Source organism: Stigmatopora argus, chromosome 17 (genome assembly GCF_051989625.1).
Source record: "Stigmatopora argus isolate UIUO_Sarg chromosome 17, RoL_Sarg_1.0, whole genome shotgun sequence".
In the NCBI taxonomy this organism is placed as follows: domain Eukaryota; kingdom Metazoa; phylum Chordata; class Actinopteri; order Syngnathiformes; family Syngnathidae; genus Stigmatopora; species Stigmatopora argus.
This window is the reverse complement of record NC_135403.1, coordinates 10,669,980-10,677,302: the sequence shown is the minus strand read 5'-3', so window position 1 is coordinate 10,677,302 and position 7,323 is coordinate 10,669,980.

Genomic DNA, 7,323 nt, shown 5'->3' with positions numbered 1-7,323 from the left:
TGTTTAGAGGTATTTAAATTCTCTGAGCATTTCTTCATGCTTCCTGAGAACCAGTTATCTCAGACAACAGATGAATAAAAAGTGTGGAAAAAAGGTAAAATGATATTTCAGCTAACCAAGGTAGGGAACTTTTAACTTTTAAAGTCCTGCCAACTGTTCTACGGTAAACCAGACTTTAAAGCCACTTCATTATATTTCGGAGAGGATCACGTTCTCTTTTACCCAGAAATGCTGACAACTAAAATGCGGTTAAATTAGGAAATTACAGGATTTAAAAAATAATAATTAAACATACGACAAGAAAAAAAACTATACTCTGGATGGCCAAGAACACACACACAGAAATATGAAATGTCCTACCCAAAACACAAATCTGAGAGCGGTAGCACAGTGCCAAAGGGTATTAAAACAGGAAAATCACTGGAAGTACTGGCACTGCAAGCCAAAAATGATAGGTTATCATAATGAATATTCTAAGTGATACGAGAGATTGTGAATGACTCACTGCGGATTCTATCTGGTGAATTGAATCATCACCAAATTTCAAGGGAATGACCAACATTGAGCAGAGACTAGAAATGTTTGACTCAGGTTCTTTCCAGCGGGAACAAACTGGCATGTTTCTGTCAATGTTTGCAGCGCACTTTCACCATTGCCTCGATTGCAAAGCTCGTTCACACGAGCCTGGAAAGATGATAGAAATCTCCAAGGTTGGATCGAGTGGGCGGAGGTGAATTTTTCCGAAACAACTGTGGGAGAGGTGCTTGTTTCCCACAAGTCTTCAGGGACTCCCCTCTCTCCTTCACCGCGGTAAAAGCACCACTGATGGACGCCCATGTTTGGCAGGTGCTCACATATACTTGGCGCCTACCGTTGCCCACAGCACTGAGGCCGTCAGGACAAGAGTGCATTCCAAGAGAGCCGAGAACATTAGAATTTCACATTATCCCGCATCAATAGACTATTTGCTGCTCGTTGCAGTCCAGAGAGGCTCATCAAGACATGCCAAACTCTTGGAAAGTAGAGGTTGCAATCTTCATGGGATGGATGATGAGGTGGGTGGTTTTAGAGTGGGTGGAAGCTGAACTAACCTGCTTGTTAATGTAAGCAGGAAGCGCCATGAGATTTACTTGAAACTTAAGACAAACAGAAACTGATGCACTCAAATCTTATAAAATCATAAGCTAGATAATGGTGGTTTTACGTAACAGCAGACGAGCACAAAAACATCAATTGTCCTATTTGACAGAAAGCCATATGACATCAACCTCGGTAGCATGACATTGTAAAGGTAAAACTAGTTAATGTACATTGAACATGAGTGGGACAATATTTAGTCACTTGAAAATGTCTCACAACACTAACCTTAAAATATCCATAATTTAGATAACATTTCCGTAGTTTCTTTTTCGAATCCCCAGTTGTGTTTTTCACGCAAAAAAAGTACATTTACAACATAACATTCTACTTTTAGCTGAACCGAATATAAAATAATTGGGTTATTTGAAACGCACACTTGGAATGAACTAGAAAATAGGACAAGAGTCAGGCCCAAGCTTAGTGCTGTTGTCCCAAATATTGCACCTTTATTATAAAAAGAAAGGTCGGCATAAATTTAATCACAAACCACCCTGCTATTGTGAGTATTTCTACACATCTGCTCGCAAGGTTCTAAATTCCAGACTTGTTGATTTAGATGCTACAAGTATTGCAATCATTTTTTTGCCAGCGAATATACATACAAGTAGTAACACTGTGATTACATAAACAAAAGGGCTCACTCATTGGCTCACCTTGCAGACCATTAGAACCTTCCCGATATTGAGCCAAATACTTCACTCACACACATAACATACACACACACCCACCCACACACACACACATCTCTGGAAATACCTTTTCACTGAGTGCCCTTCTTTTTTCTGCGTGTTGCGTAACGGTTCTTGTGTTGTATTATTGAAACGTTTGGCTCCGATTAGAGCAGCAGATGAAACGGCTAAATGCTAATGTGTGATTTCCCGTGGGGCCGCCCGGCTTCATGAGCTGCAGGTGTTTGTCAGGGAGGAGGGCTTTTTAAAGCACATCCATGCCAATTACGCCCGCCATTGTTTGGATTTTCTGTTACTCGTTGGGCAGGTGGTCCAGGTCTGCATCAGAAATTGTTCAAACGTATCGGGCCCCCCCTGCCCCGATCTGCTCTTTGCCCCCATGAAGTGCAGTTAAAATCAGTCATCTGGTAAATGGGAGGACAGTTGGGTGTTGCAGAAAAGCTCCGCTCCAGCCAATAAAATGTTATTGATTATCTTCAAATATAATAAAAAACAGCATGCCATTGTTGCTCTCATTAGTTTAGATAACAATTCTGCTTCAGAAAACAAAGTTGTTTTTGTTTTTTTATCTCAATTGCACTCACTGGTTTGGAGGGTTAGCTACTTAACACAATGATTTTGTATTTTGCGTTAAACAAAGACGACAAGTAAAAGGGCAATTGGAGAGTAATATTGGATAAAGAGAAACATGGCATCACTGGTAATTTATATTCTTTATATAATTTCACCACTAACTTTTTAGTCATTTGCATAGTTATACAAGAGTTTCAAAATCGTTCTCAACGTTGTGGGTCTCGGTATTATTTGTTACTCCTGGGCTATTTTTAACGACCAGCTAATTTTCTAACTTATTAAAAATGTTGCTTTTCACCAAAATATAAATCTTGATGTGAAGAAATTACAGAAGAACAAGCGTTTGAATCAATGCTCCAATCTGTTAACAAATGTAATTGAGCAATTGTACGTGTAGCTGTAAAACACCGTTTGGGATTGACTTTCAGCCAGTTTCAAGAAATATTTTTTTCTCGGAACAGTGAGGTTCCATAGGTGATGGCATTAGCCTTTTTAGCATCCTGTGTGAGCTCAATACCCTTCCTCATCTCAACCCTTCAAGGGACAGCGCTGCCTTTTTTCCTGCTGTGCTGAGCTTGCAAAAGTGCCTTCCGATTCTTCCCTTCTCCTTCATTTATTATTTTTTTTGCCCTCCTATAGTACATCGCCACAGATTTATCACCTCCCGCAGTTTTTTCCCCTGAAATCATGCAAAAGGAGGGAAATTATTCTTGGTTCCTGACAGGGGAGCCTTAGGGTGGTGGGGACCTGGTTAGGAGAAAGGGGGTGCGCAGTAAAGCAAAGGAGAAAGGAGTCTGAAAAAATGTGACTCATGTAAACGTTACTAAGAAGAGGAGGGGAGATGTGGATGAGTATAATTGATTCCGACGACCCAAGTCAGATGGCGTTCTTCCCAGGGGGGAGACGGTGAGTGGATCCCAGCCAGAGTCACCGTTACGGAGGGGGGAGGAGGTAAGAGGGATGAGGTAGGATGGAGGTGTGGAGAATCTTAAAAAAAAATGAAATAAATTCTATTCAACCGTGTGTAAGGGCCTGTTTACATGGCAACGAAATATGAAAGATGAGAACATTTGAGTAGCATGGTGTCCTAGTGGTGAGCCCATCTGCATCGCTCTGGGAGACTCAGCTTCCTCCTACATTCTAAAAACACGCAAGTGGAATAAAATGATAATTTGTCGAGAAGTGTGAATGGTTGACTAAATGTGCCCCGTGGTTATCTGGCGATCAATCAGCGACACCAATGCAACTACCATTCGTCAGAATATGCAACTAACATCAAAAGAAATAACAAAACAACCCTCCTCCATCCACATTTCTATGCAGATAAACCCGTATTACCCACGCATCTATGACTCCTCAGAGCCAGACTGGATAACTGAATTAGGGATTCAAATGGCTTCTTACTTGCAAACCTTGTTAGCTTTTGTGCTACAGCGAACACAGACATCCTTGATTTGAGTTGTGTCTGGAACTGCTGTATTGATGACGGTTATTAGCTGCGCGTGTGCATATGTGCTCGTCATGTGAGAGTGCGTTCATCCTTTCTGCAGGCCTGATTCATTAACCTCATGTAAGAGACAACTCAGTGAATGTAGGTTACTGCTCAGTAATTCCCCAAAGGCAAAGTGTGGGCATTAGCATCCAGTGATCTTGCCATATTCCCCCGAGCAGAGATGATTCCGGAAAGACACGCGTCGTCTCATTTAAAGCATTGTTGGACAGGCGTGAGTAGAATCCTGACGTGCGATTTGCGCAGTTTTCGTCAGGATTTTGTCCAGATTCTGAGTCGATGTTTTGGAAATAAAGACGAACCGTTAAACGGAATGAATCGTGTGCAGGATACAGGACTGTGCATGAAGTGGATGGTAGACTTGAGTCAGATGAGGAGTGAGGGGAAGATTGGAACAGATGGCCGGAGTTCCCCTGGGCTAATGGCGCCTGCCCCACTGAACACCGGGAACTCTTGACCATCTGGACAGAAAGGCAATGAGCAGCATCCCAGAGAGGATTCCCCACTGAAGTGACATGGAAAATGGGAGATGGGGCAAGGTCCATTTGGAGCAATATCACCAACGCAGTGTACAAGGGCCATGTGGGAATCGGTTGACGAGTTACATGCTGAATCATATCCAGGAGTAGGCGCTGTCTCGCTCTCTTTATACAACCTTCTAGTCTCTGGTGTGCTTATCTTAAATTTAGACCAGCTATGAACAGGGGTTCAGGGCGGAAGGCAAGAAGTTAGGTAACAAAATTATGCTTGAAACACACTAGGGATTCAATAAACACTGTAAATTACGTTGCTCTTAATTCTGGTCTGCAATTGACGGTCGACCAAGTGGGTCGTGGCGATCTAATTTTCAAATAGGTGAAAAACACACTATAATGTGGAGTGATTCAATCATATGCCTAGGCGAGATCCTGCTGCGTTACAGATGGAAACTAACTGCTACCATATCTACATTTAAAGTAATTACTTTTAAAGAGTTAAACCTGATGTTTCACGCATGCACACATGCTGAGCGTTTCTTGAATCTCAGCCGTTGAGCAGGGGGGAAAAGTTCTGAAGTGGAAGGAAATCTCCGTAATATTCTGTAAGCTGTCCATCACCTCATGTAGTGTAAGCACTTGCTGGAATGTATGGAGCTAAGCTTGGCAGAAATACAAATCAAAAGCATATTTTTGGTTCGAGCTTCGTGAGTGTGCAGTCATCTCTCATGCTCTTCAGGATGCTTTAAATGGATCCAGACTGGAAGTCGACAGGGGGAGATGGTATGTTTAGTTAAGGTAGATGATTTGAAACAGAGTTTGTTTCTCTTATCTTTCTATCAGGGTACTTCTACACATGGCGTCTATGAATATATAGACAAGGGGGAGTTGAGGGGGCGACAGGAGCTTCCGTTTTGTGTGTGTACATTTCTTTTTTAAAAGAACGCGGTAAAAAAAAATTAAATATGTGCTCTTTAGTTTTTGTGTCCATTGAGCTATAACTCAACCACTGCAGATAAGCCATGAAACGATGACATTTACAGTCAACTATGATAACCATAACTGTCGATTCCGTTCCAAGGATGGGTGTTGAGAAGTGAAGACTGCTAGTTGGAATATACATTCATCGCATTTTGTTTCAGTAAAATTGGCGTAACATGCGTTACTACGAGTTGCAAAAATTTAACAATAATAGATGTTAAATTGTAAAAGATTGCTTGGTAAGGAAACAACCAAAATACATAAATGACGATAATGTTAACGGGACATGCTTATTGGTAGCGGACTGGATGGACTCAAAGTACAGTATTACATGGGTGTGTTTTTAGGGGGGTAGTATGAAACGTATTAATCGTTTAGAAGAAGCCATTCGAGCCTGTCCTCCTGAGGTGTCTACCTCTCTCTTCTCCATTTGGAGCTCCATCGGATCGATGGCTTTCTCCAGCCGCTCGTCATCAATTATTCACCTGATCAACCCTGCTGCTCATTAGATGACTAATCTCTGAGGGCCAAAGGAGACGGGACACTTCGAAACCTGAGACCCGTATAGATGCAGCAGGGGAAAGGAAGGACAGCTCACATCTCCATATTAAGAGTGCTCCTAAATATGGGCCTACTGTTTCGAACCTACTCCTGACATGTAGAAGCTTGATAAATCTTTCATGTAACCATAGAATCACTTTGATGAACGTGCACACATATCACCGACACACTGCATGTGCCGACAGAGTCGTCACACATGTTAGTGTATGAAGACAGACTGGCAAGCACCAGTGGGGTGTGAGTGAAGAGGAGTGAAGCCAATGTTCAACAAAATAGTGCATGTTGTACTCAGATTACACCGTTGCTTAAGATGTTCGTAATGATCAGTGGATCACGTTTTTAAGACCCCTATAAATCTTTGTCATTTCTCTCCATTGATACCAAAGTTGCTTTTAAAGTCTTGGATCACTGTTTGCGGTTTTGCTTCCATCCTGTTGAGCATAAAGGTCAGGAGACGAGAATAGGGCCATTTCTCAATGTTTGTAAACAATAGGCACCAAGACCAAGTACTGTGTCAGGAAAGTGACTGATCACAAAATATAAAACCAAACCTAAATGTTTTTGTTAAAGGCATTTTCTCAAAATGTGTGTAAAATCTTTAGTTGTGTCATCTTTAAAATATTGAACAAAACGCTGGCCTGCCTAATTAACACCTGTTCTAGTTAATTAGACCATAAAGACTACAGCACTCAATCTGTTTCAGCATCAGAAAAGCAGAGCCATGCAGTTAGAATAGTAAGTTTAAAAGATTGAATCAAACAGCTTAAGCCATCAGAGGTATTAAAAAGAAGACTACGAAGCAATTTACCTCACAACACTTTCTAAACAAACTTAGAGATAGAAAAGATGGCTCAGCACATCATTTAAACCATTCACTCTGCTTTTGTACCAATGGTGCCAAAACAGAAAGTCAATGCTTTAGCCTCCCAAACCAAAACACAGCCTCTGTAAAAGACCAACCAACTCTCAAGGTGTGCAGGAGAAAGCACACAAAGAATCGGACCCAAGGAAAGAAAAGAGAAAAAGCTCCAGTTCTTCGTTGCCACTGATCACAAAGTAGAGGGGGGTGCTTTGATCAGACAGGTCCCCCTGAGATGTACGAGGAAGTGAGAGCGCTTGTGTGACTGCTATGGTGCGTGTTAACGCTGATTAAAGGGAAATATGCATCAATGTATAGTGCATTTCTTTTCATCTGCGCCTGCATGTGTAACTGATGTCGCACCTTCAGCTGCCTAAGCCCCACCTGAAGTCGCTCATTTAGAACCTTTTGAGCCTTTGTAAAGTAGAAGAAAATGAGAGAATAAGGCTACGATTCCGGTTTTGTCTCTGACAAGCTGCAGAAACCCAGGAAGGGCTGCCCTTTGACCTGTGTGACAGAATCATGTGCTTCTAA